The 24,785-nt window shown below is 40.2% G+C and overlaps 1 pseudogene; it reads right to left on the reverse strand.

The window, feature by feature from the left end:
- Positions 1-6,416: 6,416 nt before the first annotated feature.
- LOC148576250 (uncharacterized) lies at positions 6,417-7,626 on the reverse strand (annotated as a pseudogene).
- Between the last annotated feature and the right edge of the window lie 17,159 nt (positions 7,627-24,785).

Here is a 24,785-nt window from a genome sequence, read left to right on the forward strand (position 1 = left end):
TTCAAATTTTGAGGGCAAAATTTCTTATTTGGTGGGGAGAATATAAGAACTGTAACTAATCAACCAGTTAATTAAATGATTATATTGCCCGAATTAGATTCCAGAGCTAGAGTGAGAATTTGAGAATTTAAAGGTGATTTTTGGACTCAGTGGGTCTTTCTGAGTCAGAAAATGTGTTCTCTGCGAAAAACCATGAAAAACCGCAAATCGGCAGTTGAACCGGTTCAAGTCTGTCCGGTACAGCACAAGAAAAAGTGAAAACCGTCAAAAACCTTAGAAAAACATTAGAAATAGAAAACCGGTCGTTGATTTTAAAGGTTTGGCCCAGCGCTAAAAACGCTAACAGGTTGGACTGGGCCTAAGTTGGGTCCAAGCCCAACATATAAAAGGTTCATTAATGAACCCATCTCAGCCACATTCACCCTCATAACATAAACAGAACAGCAACTGAGGTGAGGAGAGAGGTGAGAGCTCTCCACCATTGTTACTATTCACTATCGTCTTCTCAAGCTCATATCTTGAGCTACAAAGCTCCGATCACCACACTGTTTGCGGCTACGCATTCCTTGTGAAGAGCTCTATAATACCCATCCAAGAAACTGGAGAGGTAACACAAAATCTTCTCAGTTCTTGTCATCAAATTTTTAAGTTTTAGTGTTTTTGGCTAAGTGAGGTTTTGTGATTTTGGATATTTAGGTTTGCTCTAATCCTTGCTTAGCATTGGATTGTGGCTATCAAATCTATTGGAAAAAGTAAGGGACATTAAACCCTTGTGAAATTTCAAGTTTGATGGAACCCTAGGTTGATTTTTGATGGTTTATGCATATATAGTTTGATTATTGTGAGTTTGGGAGCTATTGGAACCTATTGATGCTTGTTGAAGTGGAATTGAAAGCTTGGTTTGGAGTTGAGGGCTTGTTTGTGCTCATTTTGGGTTTTGGTGCGTATAGGGAATCGGCCAATGTATGATTTCGGTTTTCTCTATGTAGTATATAATATTCATGGACACTTAGGCTAGTGACCCATAGGATAGTTTTGAATTTAAATGGTTGTTGAGTTGTTAAAAGATGGTATGTGGTGATTTATGATGAATTAATGATTGTTGAGTATGATTATGGTGAATGATGGTAATATGATGATGATGATTGATTGTAAATTGAAATGGCATGATGATGATATAGGTGATGTTGAAATTGATGATTTGGTGGTGTGGTTGTAAAAATGTGATATATTGATGTTGATGTTGGAGATGATGAGACGTGAATAGAAATGTGGTAAACTTGGTGTAATTGTGAAATATAAGTGTGGATTTTGATGAACAAGGGAGTTTGGAATGGTTTGGTATTGTTTTAGTTGGTTTGAGATATAAAAGTTGAGAAAATTGGTAAATTGGGGACTTTTGGTAAGAGTTGGTTTTTAGTGAACCTTGTCTGATCATAACTTTTGCCTCAGTTTTCAAAATCTGATGAAACTTATCTAGAATTAAAGATTTTTAAAAATACTTTTAATCGATATAAAGTTTGTGAAATTTGGAATTTTGTACAGGAAGTTATGATCATTCAAAGATGGTGTTGAAAATCTGAAATTCTGCAAAGTTGCAGAATTTCAGGATTTTTGATATGTGCGCACGCACAGCCTGGTGCGGATGCACAACCCTGCAAAAATCATATTCTGTACGAACGCACAGACCTATGTACATGCACAAGCAAGGGAATGTGTTCTGCTTGCAGCGTTAGCACAGCTTGTGCGCATACACATCAACGAAGAATTGCGACCTGTGCGCACGCACAAGTCGGGAAGGGTCGTCTGTTGGGGGCGCTAGCACACCCTGTGCGAGTGAACAGACCTTATCAATTTTAGTACCTATGCGTACGCACACCCCTGTGCATACGCACACTTTCAAAATCTTCCTGGGCGTGCGCACGCACACCAATGTGCAGCCGCACACGCCCTGATTCTAAAATTTTTCTTTGTTTTCAACTATTCTACCTTCCCAACAAGGTTGTAAGCTTTTTTAACCCCATTTTAAAACTCTTGAGCCTAGTTTTGAATATGTAAAACATGGGAAAGAATTTAAGGGATTCAGATGATATTATTTGGAAAACTTAGAAGATGGTGGTCTAGGTTTCGGGTGTACTGGGATGATTTGATGGTATATGACGAATGGTTGATGTATGAGATGAGAATTGAGGAACTGATGAGTTTGGAATGGAAATGTGAATTGACAGTGGTTGAGATGAGTCGAGTACTCGGAATGAGATGGTGGATCCATGACACACTGAAAATGTTTTCTGAAAACCATTGATGTATCATTTTGATATTGAGACTATGAGACGCTATGCTCCCGGCAGGGGCTGTGGTTGGATCCCGCTTGTCGAGGTAGCGGCGGCGGCGTAAGGGCGGTGGTTCGTCTCGCTTGCGCTTAGATGCGAGGTCATTGGTAAGAGTATCCCGCTCGCATCCCTTCAGATCATCAGAGTGTGCAGGCACAAAACTCTGGACAGTGATCCAAGCACTATATCTCGGGGGTTCCCAATAATGAATTCGAAGGGCGACATCTCCATGGAGATGTGTCGGGTTGGCAGTTGAACCGACAATGTGATATCACAGCCAGTAGGGCTGGCATTCATCATATGCATTTTCTATCTGTTTGTATGCTTTGTCTACTTATAATGGCTTGCCTATCGTACGCGTGGGATGTTGGAAACTTGGGGGTCATGCGTACATGTGGGTGACGCGTACGTGTGGGTGACGCGTACGCGTGGCTGGGTGCTCTGTTTTTCAAAATTTTCCAATTTCTTGCACCAAACCAAGCATTCTAAACATCAAACAGCTACCAAAACACCATTAAACCTTATTTAACATACTAGACTCCCAAATAAACTCAACAAACTAAACTAAACATGAAATTAAGCTAATTTACCAATATGTACAAAAGAGAAAAATGAAAAAGATGTTACTATGGTGGGGTGTCTCCCACCTAGCACTTTTATTTATTGTCCTTAAGTTGGACTTATGGAGAGCTCTCATCAAGGTGGCTTGTGCTTGAATTCATCTTGGAACTTCCACCAATGCTTGAATCTCCAATAAGCTCCATCATTCAAAATTAATAGCTCCAAGCTTTGATGGAGTTCTTCACAAACCATGAACTCCCAAAGTTGGTCCATATCTTGTAAACCGGGATCCCATACTTTGTTTTTACACCTGTCTTCAAGTTGATCATCATGATTCCATCCGGGGGGTAGGCAAGCCGAATTCTCAATTAGGCACCAAACTATCCTCCTAGACCCATCCAATTGAGTACTAGTCCAACCTTTGCATCTACTCCTTGAAGCTTCAACCATAATGAGCCTAGATTTATAACGCCAACCACTAAACATCCTTCTCTTACGCTTCATACCACAAAGAGCTCTAAGTTGATCATCTATTTCAAGCAAACCATATTCGAGTGAAAAGGTAAAGATTAGAGATAAGAATTTCATCCACTTGAATGTTGTGTTGGATGGTGACTTAGGAAGGGATGTCTCCAATGGTTTTGCAAGTGTCATTCCTTTGTGCTCTTCCTTGACAACTTCCACCTCCTTGCAAGCTTCTTCAATTTCAACATGTTCCTCTTGGTAGCTTTCTTCCAATTTAATCTCTTCTTCATTGCTTACGAAGGGTATGGGAGGTTGTGCACATTCTTCTATGACCTCAATTTCATGTTCAATGAGAGAGGATTCAATTGTAGATAGAAACTCATCAATGATTGACTCTATCTCTTGATCAACCTCTTCAAAGTATTCAACCGTGATATGCTTTGGAGGTTGTACAACCTTCTCAACATCAATATAAAGCTTCTTGGAAGAGGGCTCTATAATTCTACATTCTCATGGACTTTCAACAGCTCCTAGATCTTCAACCACTCCTTCCAGCTCAATTGTTTCAACTTCCTCCTTTGGTTACGATTCCTGCTTTAACTCTTCTTCTTCACTTTGAAGCTCCAAATTCACTCCCTCACTATGCTCTTTGGTTGATCCTCCACATTCGTCAATGGGAGTACTTAGGATACATGGCTTAGGTGGGAGGCCATGTTGTTAATGGCTTCCGCCATGGTAGCAACCATGACTTCTAGCTTCTTTAGCTCCTTTTGCTTCTCTTCTTGCCTTTGGGTATAAGAGCTAATATCTCTTTGGTGTTCTTGTAAAAAGTCATGGAGAGCTTCATCCCTTCAGGGCGGTGATGAAAGAGAGGGTTCATTATTTAGGAGAAAGGGTTCATAATTGGAAGGTGGTTCATCTTGGTAAGGGTATGGATATGGTGTATATTGAGGTGGTTCTTAGGAATAATTGTGTTAGAATTGTTGTGGTTCTATGTATGGTTCATATGGCTCACAAGGTGGTTGGTATGGTAGATAAGGATTAGGGTCATATGGAGGTGAATGGTGGTATGGGGATTGTGAGTAGGGTTATTGAGGGCTATGTTGAGAAAAGGGGTCATATGTATATGGTGGTTGTGGTTGACAACCACAATGAGGGTCACCACATCCATTAGATTGATATGCATTAAGAGTTGAATTGTACCCATAAGAAACCAGAGGAGGTTGTTGCCATGAAGGTTGTCTATATGCTTGAGACTCCTCCCACCTTTGATTCCCAAATCCTTGATGCAAATCTCCATTGAAGCTTTCATTTCCATTTCCTACAACATAGTTTGAACCAAACTCATAGCCAAAGTGATGAGAATTCATAGTAGAAAAAGAAAAACAAAAACAAAAACTTGGAAGAGATAAAGAAAATAAACTCCTAAACCAAAACTAACAAACAAACAAAGAGAAAACCTATTCACACTATCAACATATATACAATAACCAATAACAAGCACATATTGCAATTCCCCGGCAACGGCGCCGAAAACTTGAAAGAGCAAAACCCGTCGGCTAAGAAATTTCTTCTTGGTTAGAGGAAAATAACTTCGTTGCAAGTATAGTTCCAAACCGACAAGTAATGCTCAATCAGAGTTTAATTTTTGGTTGTCACAAGTCCAACCCAATAAAAATAACCAAGAGTATTAGTTCCGGGTCGTTCTCCCTAAGAATTGCAATGGGGTGCTCAATTATTGGTTATGAGGTCAAAAGGGGTTGGGTTGATAAAAGTGCAAGAAAATAAATGGCAACAAAAGTAAAGCAAGCAACTAAAGAAAGCAAGTAATAAAGAGAGACATTCAGGGCAAGGATTGAGAATCAAGGCTTTCTATCCTAGTCATTAATTATCATACAGTGATTAACAAGAGCTAATCCTATTTCGTCATCTCCACATAGGAAGAAGGTATAATGTTCTCTTTACATTGAGAAAAAGTCAAATAGGACTAGTTAATCTCAATCCAAAAGTCCTAATCAACTACTCTAAACCTAAGCCAAGCATTTTATCAAACACTTGGAAGGTATAAAAGGAAAGCATGATAAAAAGGAAAGAATAATAAAATCTACTACTACTCAATGCAAAAAATCAATAACAATAACTCAAACAAGATAGAAAAGAACATAAACCTCAAATTGCATTAAATGAAATTAAAATCAACAAAAGTGTTCATAAACATAAAAGAGGTCCAAAAGAGAAATTAACAAGAGAACTAAGAAGAACAAAGATGTAAGAATAAGAAATTGCAAAGAAAACAAGATGAAAACAAGAATTAAACCTAAATCTAAAAGAGATCTAATAATTCTACCCTAATTCTAGAGAGAAGAGAGAGCTTCTCTCTCTAGAAAACTACCTAAAGCATGGTCCTAAGCTAATCTAATTGCTCCCCCTTTGTCTAATCTTCAATTCTGCATCAAATAGCCTCAGGAATGAGTTAGATTTGAGCCTGGAAAGCTCAAAAATCACCCCCAGCATTTTGCCTTTAATAAAGTCACGTGCCTAACCACAAGCATACTACTAGAAAAATAACGCTTTGAGCTTTTAATCATGTCTGAACTCCGTAGTCATTGATGCTTAGAGCCTTGGACCCTGCTTTTATTTTTCTTTTTGCTGTTTCTTTTGCTTCAAGGATTAAGCTTTTGTTTACTTCAGAGAACTCATAATAGTTCTCTAAATTCCGGTTCCTCATACATCAACGTTCTTTAATTCAAACTCGAATATGCACTGTTCATGTCATGCATTCAGAATCACAATTAATACCACCACATTTAAGTAAATAAGACTACTCTTTGATATAAACTCTATTTCTCATATAATACATCATTTCTTTTTTTTCTTTTTCTTTTGAATTCAAGCTCAGTGAGCGATACATGAGACACTTTTCAGAATTAAAAACAAATATAGAATTAAAATAGCGAATCAAACTAGAACCTAGAAATTGAAATAATAAAGGATCATGCAGAAACTAAGACAAAACAGTAGAAAATAAGAACATAACATAGTAATGGCAAAATAATCCTATCTCAGTTGGGAAATCTCCTGGTGGGGATCTCTCTCATCTAGCTGTGATCCATATGGTCCTCTCAGGCGGCTATAATCCTATCTCAGTTGGGAAATCTTCTGGCGCTGAGAGTCCTGAGCAGCTCTCATTTGATCAAGGGTGGTGGTGAGATACTCCCAATGATTATTTTGTGTCACCTTCATCTTCTCAATAGATGCAGTGTACTACTGCCAACAGCTATCCTGCGTGATCCTCATCTGCACAATAGAGGAAGTGAGCTGCTGCCAGTATTCCTGTGGTGGGAAGTGGTGTCCCTGAGGCAATGGGGCTAGTCATGTTGAGCTTCCTCATCAACTTGCTCTTCTCTGGGGACCCTCTACTGTTCCCTATGAGCCTCCATGGTCTCTTGGTAATTGGTCTCTCAATAGGAATGGCGAAGTCATTATCCACCTTTACCCCTACTACTTCAGACAGGCGGTAAATCAGATGTGGAAAACTAAGTCTAGCCTTCTTAAGGGAGTTAGAGGCAATGTTATATATCTGTTCTAAGATAATATCCTCTATCTCTACCACCTTTCCTTTCATGATACAGTGAATCATGACAGCCCGGTCTACAGTGCATTCAGACCGGTTGCAAGTTGGCATGATAGAACTTCGGATGAAGTCTAACCATCCTCTAGCTATAGGGAGAAGGTCAGTGCTCTTCAGTTGGCTCAGATTCCCTTCTGCACCCATTTTCCACTGAGAACTTGGAATACATATTTCTTCCAATACTTGTTCCAGTTTTTAATCTCTATGCATCCTCTCACTGTAACAGACAGACATATGATCTGAACACAGCAGATGGAGGGCCCGGCAGACATTTTTTGGACTAAAATTAATGAATTTTCCTCTTACATAGCTCTGATAATTCTTTTCATTGACCCTCTCAACATCCTTGTAAGTGACCCAGAGATTTCCATAAAATTTCTGAACCATCAGTTGTCTAACCTCCGTGTGTGGGTTGCACAGAAAATGCCATCTTCTCCTCTGAATTTGAAATAGAATTTCTGGATATTCATCCGGTTGCAGTGCAAACCTCACTTCCGGAGTCACATCCTTCTTGTAAGTGTTCTCATAAAAGTGTTCCTCATAGAGCTTGGAGCAGAATCTGTGTGCATCATGAGAACTGGTGGCTGGCTCTTTGCCTTTCCTCTTCTTTGAGGGCGTACTAGTTTTTGGTGCCATTACAATGAACAGAAAAAGAACAAGCGAAGCAACAACACTAAATTTAAAACTTTTGCTTGTCCTCAAGCAAATTAGAAAAATACAAAGGGGAAGACAAAGATGAATGAAAGAAGGAATTGAAAAGAGGAAAAGAAAAATTAAATTTAAAATTTCTTATTTCTGTTTCTTTTTTATTTCGAACTGAATAAAGACAGAAAAAAAAAAAAGAAAAAGAAAAGAAGAAGAAAGGGGGGACACGGTTGAATATAGGATGGGGGATGGGGTTTAAGGTGAGGGGTTAGTGTTGTTGTTATGGTGGAGAAGGAAATTCAAAGAGGATGAGGGATGTGGTTTGCATTTAGAGAGGGGCTAAAGGGAAAAGGGATTGGTAGTAGGAAGAGAAGGGGGTTTAGAGTGTTGCTGTGTGGGGAGAAGGGTGAATTGGGGGAGGGGGCTTTATAAAGAGGGTTGGGTGGGATTCGTTGGGGTCAATGGTCATGGGTTGGTCTAAGGGATTGAAGGGAATGGTTCATGGGTTGGCGGGGAAGGGGTAAAGGAAACAGGGAAGTAGGCGTGTAGGGGTCAGGGAATATGGGCAGGGGTTGGGGTCCTTGTTCGAAGAAGGTTGTTCATGGGTATGTCTTGGGAAGGGGAGGGTCTCACGGGTTGGAGTTGGAGGAATGAATGAAGGTGACAAGGGATCATAGGTGGAGATATCTGGGAATGGGGGGTATCTTGGAATTGATTGGAAAGGATTTGGTGCAAAATTTATTTGATTCGGTTAGGTAATAGTGGGGAGCAATGGGTTGGCGCCTAACTTGGGCAATACGGCGCCTAACTTGAGTGCGAACTCCCACATGGCGCCTAACTTAGGAAACCTGGTGCCTAACTTCATATGCTTCTCTCCCTCATGGCGCCTAACTTGAAGCATGTGGCGCCCAACTTCATGCCTCTCGTATGTGATGCCCCTCTATGGTCTGGTGTGGCGCCTAACTTGAGTTATGTAGGGCACCTAACTTGATGTGGAAAGCAACCCTGGCGCCTAACTTGAGATGGTGGAGTTAGGCGTGGACCAGGCAGGGAGCAATCCTCAATTTGTACGCATCATTGGCGCCTAACTTCAAGGGGTGAAGTTAGGCGCCACCCCTCCAGTGAGTAACCCCCAAATTGAGCATATATGTGGCGCCTAACTTGAGGTTTTGAAGTTAGGTGCCACCCAGTGCGAAACAACTTCTTCCAGGGTGTCCAAAACTCAAACAAAACAAAACTAAATAAATAAAAATCAAAGTAAAAAAAATCAAACTGAAGGATACAAAAACATCGGATTGCCTCCCGACAAGTGCTTCTTTAACGTCACTAGCTTGACGGTCAGTTTTGCTAGTTCAACAGATGACTGGACCTTTGGCGATCAATCTCGCCTCCAAGATAGTGCTTCAACCTTTGGCCATTCACTGTAAACCTTCTGTCAGAGTTCTCCTCCTAAATTTCTACATGACCATATGGTGATGCTCTAGTTACCACAAACAATCCTGACCACCGGGATTTTAGCTTCCCGGAAAAGAGTTTGAGCCTTGAATTGAATACAAGCACTCTCTGACCTGGCTCAAAGACTCTGATGGAAATCTTCTTGTTATGCCATATCTTAGTTCTCTTCTTATAGAGATTGGCATTCTCATAGGCTGAATATCTGAATTCATCAAGCTCATTCAACTGAAGCATCCTCTTTATTCTTGCAACTTGAGCATCAAAGTTTTGAAATTTGATTGCCTAGTACGCTCTATGCTTCAGCTCAACTGGCAAGTGATAGGCTTTACCATAGCCCAACTGATAAGGGGACATGCCAATAGGAATCTTGTATGCTGTCCGGTATGCCCAGAGGGCATCATCAAGCTTCCTAGACCAATCCTTCCGTGAGATACTGACGGTCTTCTCTAGAATCCTCTTGAGTTCTCTGTTAGAAACCTCAACCTATCCACTTGTTTGAGGGTGATAGGGAGTTGCCACTTTATGACAGTCTCCATACCTCTGCAGAAGTGAGTCCAGCTGTCTGTTGCAGAAGTGACTTCCACCATCACTAATAAGTGTCCTTGGGACACCAAACCAGCTGAAAATATATCTCTGAAGAAAGATCATCACCACTTTGGCATCATTGGTGGGCAAAGCTATAGCTTCCACCCACTTGGACACATAATCAACTGCCACTAAGATATAAGTGTTGGAGTATAAGGGTGAAAAAGGTCCCATGAAGTCAATACCTGGTGCACAAATTGTGAATCACACTTTTCACACTCGTACCACTAACCAGCAAGTGCACTGGGTCGTCCAAGTAATACCTTACGTGAGTAAGGGTCGAATCCCACGAAGATTGTTGGTTTGAAGCAATCTATGGTTATCTTGCAATTCTTAGTCAGGAAGTCAATTATATTTATCAGTTGAATTGCGAATAAACAAGAGAGCATGGATTAAAGGTTACTTGTTATGTAGTAATGGAGAATATGTTGGAGTTTTGGAGATGCTTTGTCTTCAGAATCTCTGCTTTCCTCTATCTTCTGATTCACGCACGCACGTCCTCTTATGGCAAGCTGTGTGTAGGTGGATCACCGTTGTCAATGGCTACCATCCATCCTTCCAGTGAAAAGGATCCAGGTGCGCTGTCACCGCACGGCTAATCATCTGCAGGTTCTCAGTCGTACCGGAATAGGATTTACTATCCTTTTGCGTCTGTCACTACACCCAGCACTCGCGAGTTTGAAGTTTGTCACAGCCATCCAATCCCAGAATCCTACTCGGAATACCACAGACAAGGTTTAGACTTTCCGGATTCTCCTGAATGCCGCCATCAATCTAGCTTATACCACAGAGATTCTGATTAAGGAATCTCAGAGATATTCATTCAATCTGATGTAGAACGGAGGTGATTGTCAGACACATGTTCATGGATTGAGGAAGGTGATGAGTGTCACTGATCATCACCTTCTCCATAGTTAGGCGCGAATGGATATCTTAGGTAGGAACACGCATGTTTGAATGGAAAACAGAAATACTTGCATTAATTCATCGAGACACAGCAGAGCTCCTCACCCCCAACAATGGAGTTTAGAGACTCATGCCGTCAAAGAGTATAAATTTCAGATCTAAAATGTCATGAGATACAAAATAAATCTCTAAAAGTTGTTTAAATACTAAACTGGTAACCTAGGTTTACAGAAAATGAGTAGACTATGATAGATAGTGCAGAAATCTACTTTTGGGGCCCACTTGATGTGTGCTGGGGCTGAGACTAAAGCTTCTCACGTGCCTGGGCTGTTTTGGGCGTTCAACGCCAGGTTGTAACCTGTTTCTGGCGTTGAACTCCACTTTGTAACTTGTTTCTGGCGCTGGACGCCAGACAGCAGCATGGAACTGGCGTTGAACGCTAGTTTACGTCATCTATCCTTGAGCAAAGTATGGACTATTATATATTTCTGAAAAGCCCTGGATGTCTACTTTCCAACGCAATTGAAAGCGCGCCATTTGGACTTCTGTAATTCTAGAAATTCCATTTTGAGTGCAGAGAGGTCAGAATCCAACAGCATCAGCAGTCCTTTTTCAGCCTGAATCAGATTTTTGCTCAGCTCCCTCAATTTCAGCCAGAAAATACCTAAAATTACAGAAAAATACACAAACTCATAGTAAAATCCAGAAATATGAATTTTGCCTAGAAACTAATGAGAATAAACTAAAAACTAACTAAAATATACTAAAATCTATATGAAATTAACCCCAAAAAGCGTATAAAATATCCGCTCATCACAACACCAAACTTGAACTGTTGCTTGTCCTCAAGCAACTAGACAAATAAAATAGAAGACTAATAAGTCAAGAAGCAATAATATCTCAGAGTTTTTGAGTGAAGCTCAGATTCTAATTAGATGAGCGGGACTAGTAGCTTTTTGCTTCCGAACAGTTTTGGCATCTCACTTTATCCATTGAAGCTCAGAGTGATTGGCATCTATAGGAACTTAGAATTTAGATAGTGTTATTGATTCTCCTATTTCAGTATGATGATTCTTGAACACAGCTACTTTATGAGTCTTGGCCGTGGCCCTAAGCACTTTGTTTACCAGTATTACCACCGGATACATAAATGCCACAGACACATAATTGGGTGAACCCTTTTAGATTGTGAATCAGCTTTGCTAAAGTCTCCAATTAGAGGTGTTCAGGGTTCTTAAGCACACTCTTCTTTTTGCTTTGGACCTTGACTTTAACCGCTCAGTCTCAAGTTTTCACTTGACACCTTCACGCCACAAGCACATGGCTAGGGACAGCCTGGTTTAGCCGCTTAGGCCAGGATTTTATCCCTTAGGCCCTCCTATCCACTGATGCTCAAAGCCTTGGGATCCTTTTTATTTACCCTTGCCTTTTGGTTTTAAGAGCTTTTGGCTTTTTCTGCTTGCTTTTCTTTTTCTTTCTAAAATTTTTTTTTCGCTATAATTTTTTTTTCTGCAAGCTTTGTTCTTTGCTGCTTTTTCTTGCTTCAAGAATCATTTTTATGATTTTTCAGATTATCAATAACATGTCTCATGTTCATCATTCTTTCAAGAGCCAACATATTTAACAGTCTTAAACAACAAATTCAAAAGATATATGCACTGTTCAAGCATTCATTCAGAAGACAGAAAGCATTGCCACCACATGTTACTAATTAGAATTTTTCTTATTAAAACTCAAATTTTGATTGCCTCTTATTCAAAAGATCTGCTATTTTATTCATGTTTGCTGATGATGAGAAAAATAGACTATAACTTAATTGGAGATAAAATCAAAATAGACACTAATTACTACTATATGACTCCTAAGGTAAACTCCTATAACGACAACTATCACAGAGTTAAAGCAGAAATTGGAATTTAACAACCTTTGTTCTAGGAAGTGGATGTTCCTCGGATCTGTGGGGTGCTTGGTCCTTCAAGAGATAACTTCTGGCGCTTTAATTCCCTCAAGTCACGCCCTTGCTCTTCCTGTTCTTTAATCAAATAGCAAAGAATTTGACTTTGTTCCTTCTGTTCCTTTATTATTTGTTCCATAGCTTCTTGCATCTTGGTAACTAATGTTTCAAGATACTCCCAATATTCAGATTGAGAGATTTCTGGGAGAAATTCCTGTGTTTTTTTCTTGATGGGGTCATCCTGTACTTGTTTTTCCATTGATGCTTTGGTGATTGGTTTCTCAATTGAGATATACTCAGTTATTCCCATCCTTACTCCAGCGTCCTTGCAGAGCATAGAAATCAAGCTTGGGTAAGCCAACCTGGCCTCTTTAGAATTTTTGTTAGCAATTTTGTAGAATTCAGTTGAAATCAGTTGATGAACTTCCACTTCTTTTCCCATCATGATGCAATGGATCATCACTGCTCTTTTAACAATGACTTCAGAACGGTTGCTAGTGGGCAGCAGAGAATGCCCAATGAAGTCCACCCAGCCTCTGGCCACTGGTTTGAGATCTTCTCTTTTGAGTTGATTAGGAACACCCTTCGTGCTGGTGGTACACCTGGCTCCAGGGATGCATATGTCCTCTAGAATCTTATCCAGGCTCTTGTTTGTTCTCATCATTCTCCTATTGAAGGAGTCTGGATCATCTTTTTGCTGAGGTAGCTTTAAGATTTCTCTGATCTTGTCAGGGTGGGTATGAATAATCTTTCCTCTGACCATGGTTTGATAGTCATAGATATCAGATCCAGATAATCTTTGCCTGTCTGTATGCCACATATTAGTGTAGAACTCATGGACCATATTCCTTCCCACTTTCGTTTCAGGATTGGCTAGGATCTCCCAGTTCCTGATTCGGATTTGCTCTGGGATCTTCGGATATTCGTCTTCTTTCAGATCGAATCTAACTTCCAGGATCACTGATCTTAGACCCATTATTTTATAATAATGGTCTGAATGTTCTTTAGATAAGAACTTCCCTTGATTCCAAAGTGGTTTTGGAACGCTCTCTTTCTTGCCTCTTGAAGTGGCTTGTTTTCCTTTAGGAGCCATGCTCTTAGTGATCACGGATAAACACACCAAACTTAGAGATTTGCTTGTCCTCAAGCAAAAGAAAATAAAGGAGAGGGATAGAAGGAGAGCTAGGTGCAATTGTTAATGGAAGGGGAGGGAGGCCGAACCCATATTTAAAGGGAGGGGGTGGGTTCAAAAATTTAGATAAGATATGATAAAAAAGATTGATTTGGAAAAGATAAGATAGAAGATATGATAAGAGAGGATATAGTTTAAAATTGAAAAGATATGAAAGATTTTTGAAAAAGATAAATCTAATTTTTGAAAAAGATAATGTGAAGATTTGAAAAAGATATTAGTTGAGAAGATTTTAGAGTAAAAAGATAGATTTGTTTTGAAAATTTGAAAAAGAGTTGAATTGGATTGAAAAAGAGGGTTGGTGCTTATGGATTAAGATATATTTGATATTTTTAAGGTAGGTTTTTAGAAATTAGGGGTTTTAGAAATCAGGGTTCTTAACATGTTTATGCAAGAAATCATGAATTGAAGCATGAAAATTAAGATTAGAATAAAAAAAAATATGAAAAAAATGATTTTACCTCCTCCCCACCATCCTGGCATTTGAACGCCCAAACGCTGCATGTTTTGGTCGTTCAACGCCCAAATGCTGCCTCTCCTGGGCGTTCAACGCCCAGCTGCTGCTTCTTTCTGGCGTTGAACGCCAGGAAGTCCTTTGTTACTGGGCGTTTTTCTGAATGCCCAGAATGCTGTAAATCTGGCGTTTAACGCCCAGATGGCTATCCTTACTGGCGTTCAACGCCCAGTGGATCTGGTTGCCCAGTAGGCTTTATGTTCCAGTTCCACGGGCAGGTGACATGCCTTACCATAGACCAGTTGGTATGGAGAGGTCCCTATAGGAGTCTTGAATGCTGTTCTGTATGCCCACAGAGCATCATCCAAGCTTCTCACCCAATCCTTTCTACGGGTATTTACAGTCCGTTCTAGGATTCTTTTTAGCTCTCTGTTAGAGACTTCAGCTTGTCCATTAGTCTGTGGATGATATGGAGTCGCCACCTTGTGGCGAATCCCATACCGGACCATGGCAGAGTAAAGCTGTTTGTTGCAGAAGTGAGTGCCCCCATCACTGATTAGTACTCTAGGGACCCCAAACCTGCTGAAGATATATTTCTGGAGGAACTTCAGCACTGTTTTAGTATCATTGGTGGGTGTGGCAATGGCCTCAACCCATTTTGATACATAGTCAACTGCCACCAGAATATAAGTGTTTGAGAATGATGGTGGGAAAGGTCCCATGAAGTCAATTCCCCAGACGTCAAACAACTCAATCTCTAAGATTCCTTGTTGAGGCATGGCGTAACCATGAGGCAGATTACCAGCTCTTTGGCAACTGTCACAGTTACGTACAAACTCTCGGGAATTTTTATAGAGTGTGGGCCAATAGAAGCCACATTGGAGGACCTTGGTGGCTGTTCGCTCACCTCCGAAATGGCCTCCATATTGAGATCCATGGTAATGCCATAGGATCCTCTGTGCTTCTTCTCTAGGAACACACCTACGGATTATTTCGTCTGCACATCTCTTAAAGAGATAGGGTTCATCCCACAAGTAGTACTTTGCATCAGTGATTAATTTTTTCTTTTGTTGCCTGTTGTACTCTTTGGGTATGAACCTTGCAGCTTTATAGTTTGCAATATCGGCAAACCAGGGTGTTTCCTGTATGGCAAATAAATGCTCATCTGGAAAAGTTTCAGAGATCTCAAGAGAGGGGAGGGATGTCCCTTCTACTGGCTCTATCCGGGACAGATGATCAGCCAGTTGGTTCTCTGTTCCTTTTCTGTCTCTTATTTCTATATCAAACTCTTGCAGAAGCAACACCCATCTGATGAGCCTGGGTTTTGAATCCTGCTTTGTGAGTAGATATTTAAGAGTAGCATGGTCAGTATACACAATCACTTTTGATCCTACTAAGTATGATCTGAACTTGTCAATGGCATAAACCACTGCAAGTAATTCTTTTTCTGTGGTTGTGTAATTTTTCTGGGCATCATTTAAAACGCAACTAGCATAATAAATGACGTGCAGAAGCTTGTCATGCCTCTGTCCCAATACTGCACCAATGGCGTGATCACTGACATCACACATTAGCTCAAATGGTAATGTCCAGTCTGGTGCAGAAATAACTGGTGTTGTGACCAACTTAGCTTTCAGTGTTTCAAATGCCTGCAGACACTCTGTGTCAAACACAAATGGCGTGTTAGCAGCTAGCAGATTACTCAAAGGTTTTGTGATTTTTGAAAAATCCTTTATAAACCTCCTATAGAATCCTGCATGCCCCAGAAAGCTTCTGATTGCCTTAACATTGGCAGGTGATGGTAATTTTTCAATTACCTCTATTTTTGCTTTATCCACCTCTATTTCCTTGTTTGAGATTTTATGCCCAAGGACAATCCCTTCAGTCACCATGAAGTGACATTTTTCCCAGTTTAAAACTACGTTGGTCTCTTGGCATCTCTTTAGAACAAGTTTCAGGTGATCAAGACAGGAGCTGAATGAGTCTCCATATACTGAGAAGTCATCCATGAAGACTTTCAGAAATTTTTCCACCATATCAGAGAAAATAGAGAGCATGCATCTCTAGAAGGTTGCAGGCGCATTACATAGCCCAAATGGCATCCTTCTATAAGAAAACACTCCAGATGGACATGTGAATGATGTTTTCTCTTGATCCTGGGGATCTACTGCAATCTGGTTATAGCCTGAGTAGCCATCCAGAAAGAAGTAATAATCATGACCTGCCAGTCTTTCTAGCATCTGGTCTATGAATGGTAAAGGAAAATGATCCTTTCTGGTGGCTGTATTGAGCCTTCTGTAGTCAATACACATGCGCCACCCTGTAACTGTTCTTGTAGAAACCAGTTCATTGTTTTCATTATGAATCACTGTCATGCCTCCCTTTTTTGGGACGACTTGGACAGGGCTCACCCAAGGGTTATCTGAAATAGGATAAATAATCCCAGCCTCTAGTAATTTGGTGACCTCTTTCTGCACCACTTCCTTCATGGTTGGATTTAGCCGCCTCTGTGGTTGAACCACTGGTTTAGCATTATCCTCCAATAAGATTTTGTGCATGCATCTAGTTGGGCTTATGCCCTTAAGGTCACCTATGGACCACCCAAGAGCCGTCTTGTGTGTCTTTAGCACTTGAATAAGTGCTTCCTCTTCCTGTGGATTTAAAGCAGAGCTTATGATCACTGGAAAAGTGTCACCTTCTCCCAGAAATACATATTTCAGGGATGGTGGTAATGGTTTGAGCTCGGGTTTAGGAGGTTTTTCCTCTTCCAGAGGAAATTTCAGAGGCTCTCTAATCTCCTCTGATTCCTCCAAATCAGGCTGAACATCTTTAAAGATGTCTTCCAACTCTGATTCGAGACTCTCAGCCATGTTGATCTCTTCTACCAAAGAGTCAATAAGATCAACTTTCATGCAGTCTTTTGATGTGTCTGGATGCTGCATGGCTTTGACAGCATTCAACTTAAACTCATCATCATTGACTCTCAGGGTTATTTCCCCTTGTTGGACATCAATGAGGGTTCGTCCAGTTGCTAGGAAGGGTCTTCCTACAATGAGAGTAGCACTCTTGTGCTCCTCCATTTCCAGCACTACAAAGTCAGTGGGAAAGGCGAATGGCCCAACTCTGACAATCATGTCTTCAATCACGCCTGATGGGTATTTAATGGAGCCATCAGCAAGTTGGAGACATATCCGGGTTGGTTTAACTTCTTCAGTTAAGCCAAGCTTTCTGATAGTGGATGCAGGTATTAGGTTGATGCTTGCCCCAAGATCGCACAAAGCTGTCTTGGTGCAGTTACCTCCTAATATGCATGGTATCAGAAAACTCCCAGGGTCTTTAAGCTTTTCAGGAAAGCTTTCTAGAATGACTGCACTGCATTCTTCAGTGAGGAGAACTCTTTCTGTTTCTCTCCAATCCTTTTTATGACTCAAGATCTCTTTCATGAACTTGGCATAAGAAGGTATTTGCTCAAGTGCCTCTACAAATGGAATCTTTATTTCAAGAGTCCTGAGATAATCTGCAAAGCGAGCAAATTGCTTATCCTGCTCCTCTTTCCGGAGTTTTTGAGGATAAGGTATCTTGGCTTTATATTCCTCAACCTTAGTTGCTGTAAGTTTATTGCCTACAGAAGTGGTTGAAGAAGCCTTTTTAGAGGGGTTGTCATCAGCACTTGTGCGTGTCTGATCCCTCACTGGCAGTTGAGTGCCAGAGTTAGAAGCTGGAGTGACGTTAGACGCCAACTCCTTGTCTGTTCCTGGCGTCTGAACGCCAGAACTATGCCCATTTTGGGCGTTCAACGCCAGATCCTGCCCATTTTGGGCGTTCAATGCCAGATCCTTGCTTGTTTCTGGCGTTGAACGCCAGTCCTTGCTTGTTATTGGCGTTGAACGCCAGTCTTGGGCATGGTCTGGGCGTTCAGTGCCAGCCTTCCACCAGATTGCTGGCGTTTTAATGCCAGAATTAATTTTCCCTGGGCTCTTACTGTCCTCAGGTGAATTTTGGGTGGTTTGCTCATTCCTTAGCTCTTTACTGCCTTGAGGTGGGGTATTTAATGTTTTCCCACTTCTTAATTGAACTGCTTGGCATTCTTCTGTTATTTGTCTTGACAGCTGCTGCTTTGTTTGCTTCAATTGTTCTTCCATATTTATATTAGCCAACCTTGTCTCTTGTAGTTTATCCTTGAATTCGGCTAACTGCTTTGTTAGAAAGTCCAATTATTGATTGAATACAGCAGTTACTGTTTTAACCTCTTCTTTCATGGAAGAGTCATTGCTTAGGTACAGATGCTGATTCCTGGCAACTGTATCAATGAGCTCTTGAGCCTCTTCAATTGTCTTTCTCATGTGGATAGATCTACCAGCTGAGTAATCTAGAGACATCTGAGCTCCTTCTGCAAGCCCATAATAGAAAATGTCTAACTGAACCCACTCTGAAAATATTTCAGAGTGGCATTTTCGTAGCATCTCTCTGTATCTCTCCCAGGCATCATAAAGAGATTCATTATCTCCTTGTTTAAAGCCTTGGATGTCCAGCCTTAGCTGTGTCATCCGTTTTGGGGGAAAGTATTGATTCAGGAATTTTTCTGTCAGCTGTTTCCATGTCCTTATGCTGGCCTTAGGTTGGTTATTTAACCACCTCTTAGCTTGATCTTTTACAACAAACGGAAACAGTAATAGTCTATAGACATCCTGATCTATTTTTTTATCACGTACTGTGTCAGCAATTTATAAAAATTGTGCCAGAAACTCTGTAGGTTCTTCCTGTGGAAGACCGGAATACTGGCAACTTTGCTGCACCATGATAATGAGCTGAGGATTCAACTCAAAGCTACTGACTCCAATGGAGGGTATACAGATTCTACTCCCATATGAAGCAATAGAGGGGTTAGCATATGACCCCAGAGTCCTCCTGGACTGTTCATTTCCACTTAGCTCCATGATGGAGAAAGGGAGATGATGTCAAATAAAAAAATTTATTTTTATTTATTTATTTATCTATTTATTTCAAAAATGAAATAAATTAAAATAAAATAAACAAAAATGGTTGAAAATTTTCGAAAAAATGAGGAGAGAGAAAGTGGTTAGGAAGTTTTGAAAAGGATATGATGATTTTTGAAAAAGGTTTTAAATTTTAAAAAAAATCTGAATTTTAAAGGTAAGTTTCAAAAATTTGCTTTAAAATAGAGAGAAAAGATATTTTTGAATTTAAAGAGGAGAGAGAAAAACAATAATATAGCACAAGATTTAAAATTTTTAGATCTAATGCTCCTTGTTTTTGAAAATTTTGGAGGGAAAACACCAAGGAACACCAAACTTAAAAATTTTAAGATCAAGACACAAGAAAAACTCAAGAACACTTTGAAGACTCACAAGAACATGAAGAAAGAACACCAAACTTAAAATTTTTAGAAAACCAACTAAAATTTTCGAAAACCAAAGCGAAATCAACAAGAAAACACCAAACTTAAAGTTTGGCACAAAATTTAATAGAGAAATTATTATTTTTGAAAAAGGGTTTTTTTTTTTAAAAAAAGAGTATACCAAACTGCCACAGACTTAGACCAACACTCTAGCCAATTGGGCAGTAAATGTAACACTTGTTTTGAAGATAAATAAAATTTTAACCAAGAACAATAATAAGAGACTCTAAACCAAAAAGAAAAATTTTTCCTAATCTAAGCAACAAAATAAACCGTCAGTTGTTCAAACTCGAACAATCCCCGGCAACGGCGCCAAAAACTTGGTGCACGAATTGTGAATCACACTTTTCACACTCGTACCACTAACCAGCAAGTGCACTGGGTCGTCCAAGTAATACCTTACGTGAGTAAGGGTCGAATCCCACGGAGATTGTTGGTTTGAAGCAATCTATGGTTATCTTGCAATTCTTAGTCAGGAAGTCAATTATATTTATCAGTTGAATTGTGAATAAACAAGAGAGCATGGATTAAAGGTTACTTGTTATGCAGTAATGGAGAATATGTTGGAGTTTTGGAGATGCTTTGTCTTCAGAATCTCTGCTTTCCTCTGTCTTCTGATTCACGCACACACATCCTCTTATGGCAAGCTGTGTGTAGGTGGATCACCGTTGTCAATGGCTACCATCCATCCTTCCAGTGAAAAGGATCCAGGTGCGCTGTCACCGCACGGCTAATCATCTGCAGGTTCTCAGTCGTACCGGAATAGGATTTACTATCCTTTTGCGTCTGTCACTACATCTAGCACTCGTGAGTTTGAAGTTCGTCACAGCCATCCAATCCCAGAATCCTACTCGGAATACCACAGACAAGGTTTAGACTTTCCGGATTCTCCTGAATGCCGCCATCAATCTAGCTTATACCACGGAGATTCTGATTAAGGAATCTCAGAGATATTCATTCAATCTGATGTAGAACGGAGGTGATTGTCAGACACACGTTCATGGATTGAGGAAGGTGATGAGTGTCACTGATCATCACCTTCTCCATAGTTAGGCGCGAATGGATATCTTAGGTAGGAACACGCATGTTTGAATGGAAAACAGAAATACTTGCATTAATTCATCGAGACACAGCAGAGCTCCTCACCCCCAACAATGGAGTTTAGAGACTCATGCCGTCAAAGAGTACAAATTTCAGATCTAAAATGTCATGAGATACAAAATAAATCTCTAAAAGTTGTTTAAATACTAAACTAGTAACCTAGGTTTACAGAAAATGAGTAGACTATGACAGATAGTGCAGAAATCTACTTCTGGGGCCCACTTGGTGTGTGCTGGGGCTGAGACTAAAGCTTCTCATGTGCCTGGGCTGTTTTGGGCGTTCAACGCCAGGTTGTAACCTGTTTCTGGCGTTGAACTCCACTTTGTAACTTGTTTCTGGTGCTGGACGCCAGACAGCAGCATGAAACTGGCGTTGAACGCCAGTTTATGTCGTCTATCCTTGAGCAAAGTATGGACTATTATATATTGCTGGAAATCCCTGGATGTCTACTTTTCAACGCAATTAGAAGCGCGCCATTTGGACTTCTGTAGCTCCAGAAATTCCATTTTGAGTGCAGAGAGGCCAGAATCCAACAGCATCAGCAGTCCTTTTTCAGCCTGAATCAGATTTTTGCTCAGCTCCCTCAATTTCAGCCAGAAAATACCTAAAATTATAGAAAAATACACAAACTCATAGTAAAGTCCAGAAATATAAATTTTGCCTAGAAACTAATGAGAATAAACTAAAAACTAACTAAAATATACTAAAATCTATATGAAATTAACCCAAAAAGCGTATAAAATATCCGCTTATCAATACCCCACACATCAAATAGCAAAATCTCAAGAATCCTCTGCTGTGGCATCTCATGGTTGGCAGGGAGATTCTTAGCTCTCTCAAATCTGTCACAGTTCTTTACAAATGCTCTTGAGTCCCAGGAGAGAGTCGGCCAGTAAAAACTGCTCTGAAGGACCTTTGTAGTTGTCCTTTCACCACCAAAGTGGCCTCCATAATCAAAACCATGACAGTGCCAAAAAATCTGCTGTATTTTCTCATCTGAGACACACCTCCGGATTATACCATCTGAGCATCTTCTAAAAAGATAAGGTTCCTCCCAAAAGTAGTACTTTGCATCAGTCAGTAGTTTCTTTATTTGTTGTTTACTGTACTCTTTTAGAATGAACTTCATGGCTTTGTAATTTGCAATGTCTACAAACTATGGAGCCTGCTGAATGACAAAAAGCTGATCATCTGGGAATGTCTCAGTCACAGCTGAAGGTGGTTGCACTCCTTCTTCAGGTTTAATTCTGAAAAGGTGGTCAGCCACTTGATTTTCTGACCCCTTTCTGTCCTTGATCTCAATATCAAACTCTTGAAGGAGTAGCACCCATCTGATCAATCTTGGTTTAGAATTCTATTTGGTTAGAAGGTACTTCAAAGCAGCATGATCAGTATAAACAATAACCTTAGAACCAATCAAATAGGATCTAAACTTATCAACAACATATACAACAGCTAATAATTCTTTTTCTGTAGTTGTGTAATTCTTTTGAGCATCATTTAACACACGACTAGCATAGTAAATGACATGCATAAGCTTGCCTTGCCTCTGTCCTAAAACAGCTCCTATAGCATAATCACTAGCATCACACATTAATTCAAATGGCAAATCCCAGTCAGGAGGAGCTATGATGGGAGCAGAGGTAAGGTTTGCTTTTAGAGATTCAAAGGCATGCAGACAGTCAGCATCAAATATAAAAGGAACATCAGCAACCAATAGGTTGCTCAATGGTTTAGCAATTTTAGAAAAATCCTTTATAAATCTTCTGTAAAATCCTGAATGACCCAAGAAACTCCTGACTACCTTAACATTAGTTGGTGGTGGTAGTTTTTCAATTACCTCCACCTTGTCTCTATCAACCTCAATTCCCTTGCTTGAAATCCAGTGTCCAAGAACAATACCTTCTGTAACCATAAAATGACATTTCTCCCAATTTAAAACAAGGTTTGATTCTTGGCACCGTTTCAAGACCAGAGATAAATGATTAAGGTAGGATTCAAAAGAATTACCAAAAATAGAAAAATCATCCATAAATACCTCAATAAAATTTTCAACCATATCAAAAAAAATTGAAAGCATACACCTCTGAAAAGTTGCTGGGGCATTACAGAGTCCAAACAGCATTCTCTGGTAAGCAAATACTCCAAAAGGACATGTGAATGCCGTTTTTCTTGATCTTGAGGGTCCACTGCAATTTGGTTATATCTAGAATATCTATCTAGAAAACAATAAAAAGCATGACCAGCTAACCTCTCAAGCATCTGATCAATGAAAGGCAGGGGGAAGTGATCCTTCCTTGTAGTAGTGTTGAGCCTCCTGTAATCTATGCACATTCGCCATCCTACGATGGTCCTTGTGGGAATTAGCTCATTCTTTTTATTCTTGATCACTGTCATCCCTCCTTTCTTGGGAACTACCTGCACAGGACTCACCCAAGGGCTATCAGAAATAGGGTATATAATGCCAGCTTCTCGTAGTTTTATTACCTCTTTTTGGACCACCTCTTTCATAGTTGGATTGAGTCTCCTTTGTGGTTGCACAACTAGTTTAGCATCATCTTCAAAAAGGATCTTGTGCATACACTTGGTTGGACTAATCCCCTTTAAATCACCAATGGTCCACCTAAGAGCAGTTTTATGACTCTTGAGAACTTTAATTAGCGCCTCTTCCTCATCAGGCTTCAAGGAAGAGCTAATAATCACTGGATATGAATCATTTTCACCTAGGAACACATATTTCAAAGAAGGGGGCAAGGGCTTGAGCTCAAGCTTAGGGACTTCTCCCTCTGTAGTAGGCGTGCTAGACAGGTCCCTTTTAGGTAGTGAATCATCAATCTCAAGCAAATCATCTTCAGAGAGAAGATCCAGAATATCATCAAGTACCTCAGCTTCTAGTACCTCTTGAACAAGTGGTTCAACAACAGCAAATCTCATACACCCCTCAATATCATTAGGGTGTTCAATAGCTTCAAACATATTAAGGACCACCTGTTCTTCATTGACCCTCAGGGTTAATTCACCCTTTTGCACATCAATCAGAGCTCTACCTGTAGCTAAAAAGGGTCTTCCAAGAATAATAGAGGACTTTTTCTCCTCTTCCATATCCAATATGACAAAATCAGTAGAAAAAATAAATGGACCCACTTTCACAAGTAAATCCTCAACAACCCCCATAGGAATTTTAATAGAAAGATCAGCAAGTTGAAGAGAAATACGAGTGAGTTTTACCTCCTCAATTTGGAGCTTTTTCATCACTGAAAGTGGCATGAGGTTGATGCTAGCTCCAAGATCACACAAAGCTCTCTGAATAGTGACGTCTCCAGTGGTGCAAGGAATTACAAAGCTTCCTAGATCCTGCAACTTCTCAGGAAGGTTATGTTGAATAATAACAATGCATTCCTTAGTCAACACCACTGTCTCATTTTCCTTCCAATTTCTCTTGTTAGTCAACAGTTCTTTCATGAATTTAGCATAGAGAGGCATTTGCTCAAGAGCCTCAGCAAAAGGAATGTTGATTTGAAGCTTCTTAAAGACTTCTAAAAATCTAAAAAATTGCTTGTCTTTGGAAGCCTTCTGAAGTCTCTGAGGATATGGCATTTTAGGCTTGTACTCAGGAGCCTTAGGCAATGTAGGATGAGTGTCAAGAGAGACTGGAAAGGGGTTGTCTACACGCCTAGGAGGAACATGCTCCACCTCCTCTTTCTTCTCCTATGGAGCTTCTTTTTCAACTAACTCCTCATTAACCTTAGTCTCAGAACCAGCTACTTTACCACTTTTCAACTGAATAGCCTTGCAATCTTCTCTTGGGTTTATCACAGTATCACCAGGAAGTGTATTTGGAGGCCTCTCAGGTACTTGCTTGCTCAACTAGCCTACTTACACCTCCAAGTTTCTGAGTGAAGCTCTAGTCTCCTGCATAAAACTAGCCAGTAGTGCTTCCAAATCAGTGTTCTTTTGGGGTTGAGAATTTGCCTGCTGAGGTGGTTATTGTTGATGAGACTGAAACTGGCAGTTATTATAATTATTTTGCTGAAAACCGGCCTGAGAATTATTGTTAAAATTCTGTGGCCTCTGAGGTTGCTCT

Source organism: Arachis ipaensis, chromosome B1, assembly GCF_059453495.1.
Source record: "Arachis ipaensis isolate K30076 ecotype BB chromosome B1, ASM5945349v1, whole genome shotgun sequence".
NCBI classification, from domain to species: Eukaryota; Viridiplantae; Streptophyta; class Magnoliopsida; order Fabales; family Fabaceae; genus Arachis; species Arachis ipaensis.